General features: G+C 44.8%; 1 long non-coding RNA gene across 1 annotated transcript in view; it reads left to right on the top strand.

The window, feature by feature from the left end:
* The first annotated feature begins 1,467 nt into the window (after positions 1-1,467).
* LOC147443849 (uncharacterized) overlaps positions 1,468-15,206 on the top strand; it is a 48,640-nt gene continuing 34,901 nt past the window's right edge. The window contains exon 1 of the long non-coding RNA XR_015189987.1: positions 1,468-2,060. This is a non-coding gene — a long non-coding RNA (uncharacterized LOC147443849). The remainder of the gene's footprint in view (positions 2,061-15,206) is intronic.

Below are 15,206 nucleotides of genomic sequence, written 5' to 3'. Positions count from 1 at the left end.
CTCCTTAACACACACACCCTCTCACACACTGTTGCAACGAAGCGGGAGATGGTGCAGACATGTTGCCAACACACACACACACACACACACACACACACACACACACACAGAGAGAGAGAGAGAGAGAGAGAGAGAGAGAGAGAGAGAGAGAGAGAGAGAGAGAGAGAGAGAGAGAGAGAGAGAGAGACGATCTGTGGACACCAAATCGCCATGCATGCATGTAAGCAGGCAAAGAGAGAGAGAGAGAGAGAGAGAGAGAGAGAGAGAGAGAGAGAGAGCAGACTAACATCTTCACTGCATGCTTAATTGAGTGCTCGTAGATTGCATGAGGAGAATCAACACTGATTCTCCTTTTCTTTTTTTTTTTCAAAGATCGTGGGACATACTTGTTTTTTTGAGAAAGTAAAAATAAATTATCCCATCAACAACAAATTAAAAATTCTCAAAGGTATGGAAAGGGGAGATAAAAAAGGAGAGGTGAGGGGGATCAAGTGAGACTTCCAATCAAGACAACATCTTATTCTATCAACATAATAAGCTTTGGAGAGGGTGGAAGTCCATTACTGCCATCTAATCTCCTTCATACCTTGAACATTGCTCATAAAAGAAATATCAGTTACAAAAGAGGATAAATAACTAGTTAGACTGTCAATCCCAGAGGCAAGAGAAAATCTACAGTGACCACCATCTCCATGAACAAAGCTATTTCTTGCCAACCATAGGTATCAAAGTTGTATGCCATAACAAGATGTCATCATTATGAAATTCCCCTAAAATTACTCTTTCAAAGAGAAGGGAGTTGGATGGATAAAGTGGAGCTAGCTTTGCTAGATCTTCATATATGGTTGGTTGTGAGGACATGAGAAGAATAGGTACTTAATCGTTTCTTTATTCTTGTGAAATTTGGGACACCATCTAGCATCTTTGCCTATCTTCATGAATATTTCAACTATCCAAATTCCTTGGTGGAGGATTAACCACAAAAGAAGGCTATGTTTGGCTTTCAAAGCAAAAGCCTAGACAGTTTTGAAACTATTAAGGCCATTGTTTCTTGTTCCAACACATGTTCCATCTTTTGATGAACTTCTAACATAACTCTTGGATGAGACCATGCTTGTGGGAGAAATTCTTATTGCATAGAAGTATAAATCTCATCCAGATCAATGACTTTACACTTCTTGAATGCCCCTTTATCCAATCTAGCACCATCTACTTGCATTCTAGACAAATGGAAGTTCATATAGTTGTTAGAAATCTAGAATCTCTCAACATCATCCTAAGCAGTGTAGAAGGAATGGTCCTTGTAGATGTCCTTCCATATCCTAATTCTAGCCTTGAAGAAAATATGATCTTTTCTCGTTATATTCCAATTTTGATTTGAAGATTTGCCCACTTCTCAAAATGTGACAATTATTTTGAGCAATGATATCTAAGGGTAAAGGGGCTATTTAAGAACCGGGTACCTCTACAGAGGCCCATCGCCCCATAATGTTAACACACGCTTGCTCTATACGAGAGACAACAATAAGCCTTTAATCCTCTGTTCAGTGTAGCTGAAAGTGAATCAAGTCCGTCAGATCGTAGTTCGACCTTGCTGGCTGCGATGGCACTAAATACCCCCCTTGAGTGGTTTCGCTTTGGTAGTCAAATTTGTTACACACGGAAACTTCGTTACTGTACTGCGTGGCCTGTTGTACTTCATTCACGATGGCGCTTCTACTATAGATAGCTGTTGCAATGCTCTTTCAACCGCACCCCTTCAATTGACATAGAGTGAAGTATATTGCACGCAGTCGGTCACTCACCTTAGGTGGCACTAACATGGTCCCTTTATCCTAGTACAGAATCGTCATCTGTAACTGAACCACTAGCTTTACAAAAAGTCTCCAAGCAATCCCAAAGAAAATTGATAGATTGAGGTTGTGTTGTGTACCAAAACCACTAGTGTCGTCAGCAAATTGTTGCAACAGGAGGTTCAACTGGCAAAGAGATGGCAGGCTACCGTCTGTGTCCATTGTCTAATGAGAGGATCATCGCCGTATCAAATTGTAGCCGTGCAGGTCTCTCTCTCTCTCTCACACACACACACACTTTTTTTTTTTTTTTTTTTTGTAGATCTGCTTTGATTAATTTACAAGTGGGAAACCTCAAAACGAGGAAAACCCACGAAAAGAAAAGGATACAAAAGACAAGAAAAGGATACAAAAGACGGAGCACTATGAGGCTCCGAAGGCTAGAAACAGTCAAAGTAAATCTTGTAGGCATCAAGAGTGATGTCTCCAGCTTCATAGGCAAAATGCAGCGCTTGACCAAGAGATAATTTGAAATAGGGAAAGGGGTCAACAAAAGTGCCCTGGAACATTAAGGAGTTCCTATGATGCTAGATGGCCCACATAGTCCAAAATCTGACCCAGGTGAAGAAGACCGCAAACTGAGATTGTGGTGACCGAAGCACCCCAAAAAGCCAAAATCGTCTCTGAAAAGAGCCGGAAGGAAAACGTAGTCGAAGAGCAGTCGACACTTGCCGAATGAAGGCTCTGGAGTGACGACAACTCCACAGCAAGTGTGGCACGATCTCCTCAGCTTCAAGGCATCTGGGGCAGCGGAAAGGCGCAATATGCCGAGCATGCAACACACTGCCAACAGGTAGAGCTCCCACCAAGCACCGCCACAAGAAAACACGTTCCTTCAAAGGCAGATGACTCTGCCAAATGCGAGACAATGCGTGTTGCCACCACAAGGATTACTCGGAAAGCGACCACAACTGATTACCCCGATGCACAATCCATACATCAGACTGAAGAATGGCATAAACACTGGCAGCTGAGACGTTGTCCAATGTAGTAGTAGCCAGATTCCAATATGAGAAGCGAGAGTCTTCATCTAGAGGAGGAATGGGCGAATGAACAACAAGCATGTTTTGAATCTCCCACCAGAGAGGAGAATAGTGAAGACCCAACCGAAAGTGGGAGACAGCATCAACGAAAGAAAGAACATAACCCGAGTCATCAACCACCTGATGCACCTGACAGATTCCTTTTTGGGAAAGAAAATACGCTTGGCGAGGAGACTGTTGAACCAAATTCTAAGCAAAAACCCTGCTCCAATGCAGACTCTCCAAGCGAAGAGAGTTACCCCCAGAGGATTGTCGACCATCCCAAGCCAAATGCGAAGTGACAACCTTCCAATCAACAATTAGAGAAGAAGTAAATGGACATCCAGGAATGTGTCCTTCAAGCTTCCCAAAAACAAAATCCCAATAAGTCGGTTTCCAATGACCAAAAGAAGGGGTGACAATGTGCGCACACAAATGTGTGACCATGAGAGCCCAGGGTTGCTGCTGCTCCACCAAAACGGGCAACAACATAGCTTTCCGAGCCAGAAGATGACGTCTCAAGTCCAAAATATTCAACCCTCTTAGCCGCTCGGGAGAACACAGCTTGTCCATCGATAGAAGCCGAAGGCCCCTCTTGCTAGACGAGGTCGGCCAAAAATGCTCTAAAATATTGGACATGAGGGATTGCAAGTGCAACACACACACACAAAGTATGACCATTGCTCGATATGTGTGGGTATGTAAGCTGCAGAGGTTTCTGAATTTAAGAAGCTTTTCGCTGCAGTCATTTTCTTACTCGTTTGATGGTAGTGCCGTGCCACACCTTAGTAGTAATGGTGTACTTGAACGCAATCCTTTGTAGCGGCAGAGGAACTGTTTGGCATGGAGATTCCGTTCAACCAAAATGCTGGAATTCAGAAACGAGCGCACATCAATAAACTTGCACTGGTATCAAGACCACCGTTTTTGACAAAGTGCTGGCTACCCTTCACATGTGCTACAAAACCTTTTTGCAACTGAGATCATGGAGGTTACTTTGTAGGAAGACTGGCTTTGTTAAACAGTTTAATCCTTGTCATCAGCCTTTCATGACCATGTAGTAGTCGTCTCTTGATACAAAGGAGCATCTACTAAACAAGGTGAAATTTTTCTAGCACACCATGTTGCAAGCCAGATGGGGGGTTGTTCATTCCCAGTTTGTGAGGGCGATTTTCTTATCTGAGCTCTACTTTGGTGTCACGTGACACATCCCAACCCTATGTGTCCGTGGACAAGCTACACCATAGTAGGGTTCCCGTCAGCCAAGTCAGTTAGATTAGCAGTGATCTGGCACTTTTGTGAATCTATTCGTAGACCGTGCATGCCCAGTCACTTAACATAGATGCATATCCTCCGGTTGCACACAGCATGATCATCGGAATTCCCATCAGAATCCACTAGCATCAGTTAGGGGAATTTTCCAGTGTATTTAGCCTATTTTCCTATTTATTGGGATTTTCACTTATTATTTTTAAGTGACTTTCCTACAAAAGTAGGTAGGGCAATTTTGCTAAGTTAATATATAAGCAAACCCAAGTTAGCACTTTCTGGCAAAAGAGGCAGCAGGAGCACCTTGCTCAACAAGCAACTTCTCAGCAAGACCAACCCCCGCGACTACTTTGGCGTTTTCTCCACAGAAGACCTAGCGCTTTTGCATTAGATCAGCCTTGGCGATTTGTGTACAGCAGATCAGCCCCGGCGTCATCACGACACAGCAGATCAGCCTAGCGTTTTTGCATTTGCAGAACCCAGGCGATAGAAGGACCAATTTCAGCCCCTGGCGTTTTTGGATTTCAGCAGCAAATTAAGACCGGCATCATTCACCTAAAGTGTAGCAGATTCAGCCCGTAAAGACCATCAGTTTTCAGCCCTAAGAAACCTCATTTTTCAGCCAAGACAACGCAGCCAAAACAGTCATTTTCAACCACCGAAACAGTCCTGAAATTCAGCGATTAGAAGATCTCAGATTTCAGCCGTCGCCGTCGTCGTCGTCATCGGCATAGACCAAGTTGCATAGTCCATTGCATACGCATTGTACACCTTTGTGCAATCAAAGAATAGACCACTCTTGCCGACGAGAGTGGGGCCTTTGGAGGAGGGTTTTACAGCCACTCGGGTGTCGTATCTCTTCTCTATCCTTCTCTCAGTCTCATTCACTTGCACGCACAATATCCACTCACTTTGTTCGTGATCACAGCACTCTCCATAAGACGGAAAGCTCTCTCTTTCCCTAAGAACTAAAAGGAACCTTGAGCAATAAAGATCACTAATCTTGAGAAAATACAACATTCATTCCGCCGCACCTAACATTGGTATTAGAGCTTTGGAAGTGTTCTGCATTACTCAAGGAAAGAACCACAAGAACCACAAGAAATATTTTTTGCTTGTTGTGATCGCACGAACCCAAGTTTACTTGGGCGTGGTGATTCCTAATCGTGTTTTGTTGAAGAGTGACAGGAATCCCAAGAAAGAAGGGCTTGTCCAGCCTCCCCTTGTGTCTCTTTTCACTCATTGAGAGCGGACCGTGCACTTAGCGGCCGGCCAATCGACGTGAGGCGGGAAAAAGAAACCTTGGTGTGAGCGCAAGGCCGCCAAGGGGTGCGCCCGCAGAAAAGGGTAGAACTCGGGTGAAGAGAAGATCTTTCTCCAACGCGATTTACAAGCGAAAGAAAACCTCAAGAACCCAAGACCCATAAGAACCCAAGTTCCTCGTGAACTTAAGAACCCAAGACCCCAAGACCCACAAGAACCCACGACTTCAGAATGGTCATCACTCGAAGCGGAATGGATACTTCGCTTGGAAGTGATGAGCATAAGAGAGGCGAAGAAGAATTTTCCCCACCAGGAGGTTTTTCTGACCCTTCCCCATCTACGACACCGATTGCACTAACTCCTATGGAGGCTTTCGACAAGAGGATGATTGACAAGAAGTTAGAAGACAAAGCAAGAAATGCAGAAAGAAGGACAGAATTTGATCGTGAATGCAAAGAAAGAAAAGCAGAAATGGAACGCAGACACGCAGAAAGAAAAGCAGAAATGGATTGCAGGCACGCAAAAGACAAAGCAGAAAGAGAAGCAGAAAGAAAAGCAATACAAGAACAAAGCGACCGACAAAACAAAGAGTTTTGGCGACTCTATTCTCAAGTTCAGGCACAGATGCAAGAGATTTGGGGAAAGGAGACTCTCTCAGTCTCTTCTTCTCCCAAGCATGACACACAGGATTTGCATGATTGTGTGAAGCATGATGATGATTTGATTGCCCATGATAAGCATGATGATTTGGATGACAAAGATAAGCATGATGATTTGAATGATATTGCTAACCATGATGATTTGGATGCCAATGATAAGCATGATGCTTTGAATGATAAAGACAAGCATGATGATTTGCATGATGATCAAGATTTGATTTCTCACAAGCATGATGAGTTGCATGAAGATAATGTGATTATTCACAAGGATGATGTGTTAGTGGATGCTTTTCCTAGCAAAACTAACCTCGCAGATTCGATCAATCACGAAGATCTGATCTTGGCTTTCGAGTCGAGGTCCAAAGAACCCCCATAGGACGATTCGATCATTCAAGAAGAAGAGATCTTGGCTCTCGAGCCTAGGTCCAAGGAACCATCATAGGAAGTATTATGTGTTCGCATGATTGGTACACACGCATTGTTCGAGTGTTTCATTCGTGAAGGTTTCCTGTATTTTAGTCAGCATCGTTATGTGATCCCTTTTCCTAGGCATGACATATTGTATGTTGAGCACGTTTCTCTCATGGATGAGCACAAGTGTATGCGGATTGTTCATGAAAAGTTGAAAAGTTTGTATGTTAGGAAGTCACATTCCATGTCTCTTCCTTGGCCTGACACATTTGTAGAAAGAGCACATGAAAGTATGAGCACCAAGCATGGGCATTTCCGTTGTGAATTGCCACAGTTGATTGCTCTAGATCATAAGAGAAAGATTCGATCTCATTGTTTGTATGTGTTTGATGAACGAGTTGTCACCCCGTCTCTATGTTCATCTACATTGCATACAGAGTCTTTTAGGAAGACAAGATTTTTTCCACTCACTTTACATGGAATGGGTATGTTCATGGTTGTGTTGGAGATGGTTTCAAGAATTTTTAGTCATGGAGATTCTTGAAGACGAAGGAAGCAGGTCTCTAGACGAAGATGACGCAAGAAAGGAGATTCAGAAGACTTTGTGTCGCTTTCGGCGCGGTCCAAAGAAGCAAGCGTTGCAGACCTTTATGAAGTTCAAGTACTGCGCGACCCACACATCAGAGTGGGCCGGCGAAGAGTCCCTTCCAAGATTCCGGATGCTATTGGCGATCTCCCTCAACGCCATACAGTTCGGTACCAGTACCTCACTTTGAAAAGGAGGGGATGCCACGTACACATCCAACCCTATGTGTCCGTGGACAAGCTACAGCATGATCAGGGTTCATTTCAATCCAGTCAGTCTAGATTTAGAAGTGATCTGGCACTTTTGTGAGTCTATTCGTAGACCGTGCATGCCCATTCACTTAGTGTAGATGCATATCCTCTGTATGTCTTGTTGATGCCTGGATGAGCAACAAAAGGGACTTCATGATGTTCTTGGATCAAAATTTTCCGCAATGGTGTATTGTGTGGAACACAAATGCGATCAATGTAATACAGCAACTCATTGACAATGGTGTAAGCTGCAAACATATTCATCTCTGCAGGAGTCGGAGTAGAGGATTTAAGGGCTTGAAATGCATCCCCAAAATCTCGATCTGTCAAATACTCACGCTTGAAACAAGCAGGTATCTCCATCTGCACACTAGAAATGGCAAAATTGATGGCTCGAGGAAGACGGCTTAAGGCATCTGCAACTGCATTTGCAAGGCCTGGCACGTATTGAATAATCATATGAAAATTTGCCAAGAACTCAACCCATCGTCCTTGACGAGGATTCATCACCGGTTGAGTAAAAATGTATGTCAATGATTGATGATCTGTCTGCACCACGGAATCTGCGCCAAGAAGATAATGTTTCCAAGTGCAGTAAGCATGAATAATGGCTAAAAATTCCTTGTCATAAACTGGGTATCTCATTTGTATGGCTGAAAATTTGCGGTTGTCAAAAGCAATGACACGCTCATTCTGCATAAGAACACCTCCAGAAGCACGATCTGACGCATCGGTCATGACCTGAAAAGGTTGAGTAGGATCTGCAATAGCCAAAACTGGAGTTGTCGTCAAGGCATGTTTAAGGGCTTTGAACGACTGTTCTGCTTCTTCAGTCCATTGAAGTTTATCCTGCTTGGTAAGCTCAGTCAAAGGAGCTGCAATGTCGGAGAATTTGTGGACCTTGGTATGATAAAAGTTTGCCAGTCCCAAAAAGGAGCGCACATCTGAGATGGTGAGCGGTAAAGGCCAATCCACTATGACCTATATTTTCTTGGGATCGACTGCAATGCCACTGGCAGAAATAATGTGACCAAGGTATTCCACTTGATTCTTGAAGAAATCACTTTTCCTCTTATTGATGTATAGCACATTGGTTCGCAAAACTTGGAAGACAAGCTTCAAATGTTCCTTGTGATCAGCCATCGTTCGACTGAAAACTAAAATGTCATCCAAATATACGATTACCTACTTGTCCAAGTATGGTCTGAATATTTCGTTCATCAGCGTCATGAAAGAGGCCGGGGCATTGGTTAACCCGAATGGTAATACCAGAAATTCATAGTGACCATACTTTGTGCGAAAAGCTGTCTTGTACTCATCACCAATGCGAATGCGAATTTGGTGATACCCTGATTTTAGATCAATTTTGGAGTAGATTTTTGCTCCCAAACGGGAAACTTGTTTTTGATCGTCAACTTATTCAAAGCACGATAGTCGATGCAAAGACGCATAGACCCATCCTTCTTTTTGACCAACAGAACAGGAGCTCCAAAGGGACTTTTGCTTGGGCGAATATGACCTTTATCCAACAAATCTTCTAGCTGCCGCTGTATCTCTTGAGACTCTGAGTATGAAACTCGATAAGGGGCTTGAATTGGTGGAGGTTGGCCGGGGATCAAATCAATGGGATGATCCACGGGACGCCGAGGAGGCAAAGTTGTTGGTAGCTCGTCGGGAAACAAGTCCAAATGTGGTTAAAAGAAGGGTTGCTGCAAATAGGCAATTTTTGAGGAGGATTTAACTTCTGCTTCTTCTGCACCGGGTTTAACATCTCTTAACATGATTAAGGCAGTAGCACAATCACGTTTTCGAACCAGCCGTTTGACTTGTAAAGCAGAAACCAATATAATGGGTTTGGCACTGAAAAGACCACGAAGCTCTATTTCCTATTGCTTGTGAAAGAGTCGAATTGAGTGATCTCTGAAACTGATTATTGGATCATACTGAAATAACCAAGATTGGCCAAGGATCAAGTCGTAATGTGACAAGGGCATAACTGAAAAACCAAGCTGATCTTGGTAATCCTGTATTTGAAAATCCAGCTTTTCAATCCTTTTGTTGCACTCGAGGAAGGAACCATCAGCAAGTTCTACTTGGTAAGCTGCCTCACTAGGTTGAGTTGGAAGGCGCAATTTAGTAAGCAAAGATGTGCTGACGAAATTAGTAGAACACCCACTGTCCACAAGAACGTTGATTGGCTGCTTGCCAACAAAGCCAAGGAGGCTGAGAACCTGATTCGAAAGATCCACTGGAGCAGTAACGTGATTTCGAGCATTCATCATTAAGGCACTTACAACCTTGGAAACTCGAACACACTGTGCTGCTTGTTTGCCTTTGTCTGGGACAGGAGGTTGGCTGTGGACAGTTTCTGCAATTGTGGTCTCCATGTGAGAATTCTGGCGAGGATTTGAAGGATTTGGCTTCTTGGGGCATTCATACCATCTGTGATCTCCATGAAAAATTGTACATAATCCTGTACGGTTGGAGTTGGAGGTTGAAGGAGTTGATGAAGAGGATTGCTGTCCAGAGGACGTGTTCGGCCGAAAATCACGACGACCATTCCTTCTATGATTGGGACGATTGTTTCGTCGATTCTGATTATTTGCCGAAGAGGAGGCTCTGGAAATGGCTGCTTGGCCAGAAGATTGTTTGTCCATCAGAGTATTGTCTCGAAGTGTGAGCTCCTGAGAAAGAAGGCTGATTCTGACCACCTTGTTCTTGGTAATTACGTTGTGAAGAGCTTGCAGAATTGGAAACTCGATCACCAGGAAGGAAACTTCTGAGTGGGCGCCGATTGTCACCAAGACGCTCAACATAAGCGATTGCAGCATCCAGTGTGGCAGGGTTAAATTTATGGACATCATCTCGTAGGGAAGACTCAAGTCCGTCAACAAAACTGTGGAGTTTGTCGGAAGGACTGAGTATCTCTATCTCAAGAGTTAATTTCTGAAACTCTGAGATGTACGCGGCCAAGGAGCCAGTTTGGCTCAGGCGGCGGAGAGAAGACCGGGCGTGGAAATCGGCATTTGCAGGCTCAAAAGCCTTGCAAAGAACGCGCCGGAATTTGTCCCAAGTAGCGGTGATTTTTCCATCTTTGATGCGACGACGCCACCAAAGGAATGCAGTATCCTTCAGTAGAGAGCTAGCCAAAGCAACTTTCTTGCTTTCAATGAGATCAGTATTTGAAAAGTAAACCTCCATTTTGAAAAGCCAATGGTCCAGCACGCGCTTATCACGGCGACCGTTGTATGGCTCGGGCAACTTTGCATCTATCTTCTTTTTTTGTGCTGTGTTTACTATCTTAGAAAGATATTTCAATTCAGGATTGTCTACCTCTGGTTCCGGAGCGTCGACTTGTTCAGGAATTGACTCTGCTACCGAAGAAACTAAATGGATAGCTGGCTGCGTCCTCGAAGAAGAAAAGGCCTGCAGGACATCCAAACGTGCGGTCATCGATGCAAGACCGGTGGAGAGGGCCTCCTGGAGGACGGACATCTGTTCTCTGAGGATGGCTATCGGATCGTCTGGTACAGCACTGCCTGTCTCTGACATTCTGACGGCTCACAGGGAATATCTCGGAGAAGTTGGAGAGGTGTGGTTGCCGTACAAAGATGAAGCTGCTGCTGATGCTGCGTCCCACTCCTCTAAGAAATCTGGTCCAAGATCCGAATCCTCGATATCTTCCACCTCGTCGATAGGAGGTGTGTCGTCTGGCGTCAAAGGCGTGTAGTCCGGAAGCTGTAACTCGCTGTGAACCCGAACTAAAGGCTGCTAGAAAATGATGTCATTTACTGAATCCACGCGACACTCCGTCAGAGAATAAGCCAAGTGGGGGTACCGGCTCAGTATGTGCTCGTAGTGTTGCAAATGAAGAGGCTCGCATGTAACGATGATATGTGTCACCAGGAGGTGTATTTTTCCTGTTGCCTTCCGTAAATAAGTATTAGATATATTTATTTTATTTTTACTTGTTTGTCTCGGAACCCTTGAAAAGGTGCAAGTGGACATTGCATGGCCAGTGTGAAACGGCTACAGCCAAATGGGTTTCTCACATCGGGGATCTAGGTCGGTCAGACAGGGACTGCCCGGGCCAGTTAGCACTGAATTCTAATGAGTATGGAAGCTCGTGTGCGCCAAACTGGAATTTGGGCCACTCGTCAAGTCACTGCAACTTTATAAGTTGAAAGGGGCCAGTAAATTAACTCACATTGTAGATGTTGGTCGAATGGTAGTCTTCAATGATGGTCAGGAGACCGATAGGGACGCCATGGAAGCATCTCCTAAAATTTAGGGAACTGCTATTTTTGACCGGAAAATGTGTTCGCGTCATTAGCTCTGGAATGACAAGGGGAACATTTTATTGCTCTGCTGCCAAGTTAACTGACGCACCAGTTGAGATATTTTTAGCAAGGAAATCCCAAACTCGGAAACTGCGCGATGTGTCAGCCTGTGAGCGATTCTGCCACTCTGGGAGGCAAAAACGAGCTGCATATCAACAAAGGGGGCGCCATTTTCAGCCTCAGGTGGATTGTAGCAGGTACAGAAGCTATGGAATGCTTACCTTGCCCTCTATGCATAGTATGGTGACGGGAGTGATGCCTCGCACGCTACATACTGCTCTCTTTCTCCCCTACGTACAATATGTTATGCCCCACTAGTGGGCTTCTCATTTTACCTATGTACAGTTCTGGGGGTGTATGCGCGTTTGCCAAGGCAAGAGCCTTCTGAACAGGAACCGGATTAGCTAATTGCTAATCCCCCACAGGTACGCACAGTTCCATCACGAAAGATTGCGAGTTTGGAGAGTTTTCTCGCGTGAAAACTCGTCCAATTCACAGGGGAACTGTCCCATTGCGTGCGGGAGCCCTTGGGACACGCGTAGGCGTGTTCGCTCCGCTAAAAACGATCCGAAACAGGGAATTACAGCCTGCTGTGTTTTTCTGCAGGTTTAGGGTTTCGCACCTAAACTGCAAGGGAACATCGGGGGAGCCTTGTGAGAGCCTTGGGATGCGTGTACAGGCTTTTGGGCTCCCGGCAGTGAAAAACAGAGAATTACAGCCCACTGAATTTCTGTGACAGCTCACCAGAAAGCTTCCAGATATCGAGGGAATCTGTCCTAGACAGATGTTTTTGACCTACATGGGTTTTTGCGCCGTTATGTTGTCGAAATCCGGTCAAAAACCTGCGTTTTCAGCCCTCGCTAGGTTTGGACAGCTTTGTGAAAGCTTGTGCTAAGTGGTCGGATCGTCTACCTTAATTTGAATAAAGAAATACCGAAAGGGGCGCCAGTCTTTGGGGCCTACAGGGTGTCGGTCTTGTGTGTGCAGTGACATTCTAGTCGCTGGACGCAACTGTGTTCTCTTCCCTTCTCAGTGCTCTGTGTAAAGTTAACAGGTAATTGAAATAGTACCGCCCTCTACGTTGTATAGGCCAGTTATATGGTTCCATCGACGGGATAGTCACTTTTTCTTCAAAAAGTGCAGCGTGGATTGTTGTGGGTGAAAGCAACACAGAGCTTGTCGATATGGCAGAGAAGAGAGACCAAATACCTGAAGAGGGATCTTCCTCACATGGCACAGAGAAAATTCCTTCAACTCTTCAAGAAGAGGACAGGTTGTTTAGAACTCAACTGCGTTGCTACATGGACATGTTTCAGCAGTTGGCTAACAACCCAAGGATGCAGGAATTCTTACAGGCTCCGACACAGGGTTTTAAGCCTCCCACACAGGGTTTTAAGCCTCCCACACAGGGAATGACTGAGCCGTTGCAGGAAAAGGAGATTTCCAATGCGCAGAGGACTCGTGATGCTCGAGGGAAAGCCCATGTGGTTGAGCAACTAGCGGTGTCCAATGATCCAAAGCAACTTGCTTTAGCTGGACAGGAACTGTTTGTGAATGGTCAAGGGAGCAATGAACAGGCTATGCGTCAGACCCTTCCATTACCTAATACTTATCCTGGTTATTTTGGAGGTGGTTCAGTGTTTCAAGCTATGGCTGGACCTTCCACAGGTTATATGCCAGGGAATGTGTTCGGGACAATGCAAACAGGCATGGGTAACTCTATGTACGCGAACATGGGTGTCCAACCAGGTTTTCAGGGTGCCTATGGCCAGTTTCGAGTGCCTGGAACACAATTTGGTATGGCTGGTTTTTTGCAGCCATACGTACAAAATGCAGATATGACAGGGAAAACAGTTGATGCGAGTGCTGGAATGAACACTCATGGAGCACCACTGTTACAGGCACCTGTTTATGATAATGTGGCTCCTTTGAGTCAGCCTAAGGATTACAAGGAAGGTGGGCAGGGAGTGAAGTTTGAAACTTTCAGAGGAACTGAGGACCAATTAAAGGCTTTGACCTTCATACAGCAGTTCGATGCAGCTTATGCTGGAGGAAACTTCACGGAATCTTCAAAGATACGCAAGGCTGCCACTTTCTTGAAAGGGAATGCGCTCCAATGGTGGACCGCATTGTTGAACCAGGGTCAAGCCCCAACAACGTGGGTCCAATTCAAACAACTTTTTGCGCCTGCATGGTTGACAAACACTTTTGAAGTGGATGTGATGACAGAATGGCACAAGTTGAATGCTAAACAGTGTGCGAATTTGGAAGAGTACAATAAACAGTTTTGGGCCGCACTGTTGCCAGTCACCTCTTACAGGTTTGTGCCTTTGTCAGAACAAATTGAGAAGTACTGTTGCGGATTGCCCAAGAAAATCAGGGACTACTGCACAAAGACTACTGTCATGAATATGTTTCAATTGATAGAGAATGCAAGAGTGGCCAACAATCTGTTGAAGGGAGATTCCGATGGATTTAATAGCCACAAGAAAGGGGCCCAGGGCAAATAGTTTTCAGCCAAGGGCAATGTTGCAGCAAAGCCTTCTGAGTCTCCTGCAAAGAAGCCCTCCACTGAAGAAGCTGATACGTCTAAGAAGCAGTCTAAATCTTCTTCGGAACGAGGACAAGGACAAACAAGGCATTTTTCTGGCAAAACTTTTCAAGAAAGGAAAGCTCTTAGGGAGGCCAAGAAGTGCTACATTTGTGAACAGGAAGGACACTTTGCAAATGAGTGCCCACAGAAGAAGTCACAGGATAAGGATGACAAGTCAGACCATAAAGGGAAGAAGCCAAAGCCGAGTGCAGGACTTGTTCCAGATTTGGTTGGAGATCAGCCAAACACAGATGCCACGGAGCTGTGCAGAGCTTGGGGCGAAGTTAGAGACTAGACAGTGCTGGTTTTCTTTGATCTAGGAGCCCGTGCAAATTTCATATCACCAGAATTGGCATCAAAGTTGGGCATTTGTGCAGAGGAGATGGGTATGACAGGCGAAGCAGGTTTGGCATGCCCAGGACATTCAAAGCCTGTTACTCCCATTCTGGGAAAGCTTCGTCTGCACATTCAGAGCTATGTGGATGCGGAAGAATTTCATATTATGCCGCTTGAGGGCTGTGATGTGTTATTGGGTATCCCATGGTGTTACAGGTTGCATGCTATGGTGGATACTTACAACAAAAAGATTACCCTTGTACATAGAGGAAAGACTCATGTCCTTGATGTAAAGCTTAAAGGCGAGTCTGTTCCAGTTGTTTCTGCTTCTGCTATTTCATCTGTAATAAAGAATCATCTTTCTGCGTACTTGATCTTTGCAAAAGAAGTACCTCAAGTTGTATCTAATTTGTCTACCTTAGATAAAGACAGGTCAACTTTTTTGAGTGGTTTCAGTGATTGTTTTTCGGACTCTTTGCCAGGGGAGTTACCTCCTGAGAGACCTGAGGATCATACTATAGATCTTGTGCCAGGTTCTAGTCCACCGAATAGACCACCATACAGGGTTAGTGCAGCCAGTAGAAAGAGAGTATGGGTCAGGTCAACGAGCTTTTAGAGAAGGG

Source organism: Adiantum capillus-veneris, chromosome 13 (assembly GCF_014529385.1).
Source record: "Adiantum capillus-veneris isolate H3 chromosome 13, ASM1452938v2, whole genome shotgun sequence".
Classification (NCBI taxonomy): Eukaryota; Viridiplantae; Streptophyta; class Polypodiopsida; order Polypodiales; family Pteridaceae; genus Adiantum; species Adiantum capillus-veneris.
This window is presented reverse-complemented; position numbering and strand designations above follow the sequence as displayed.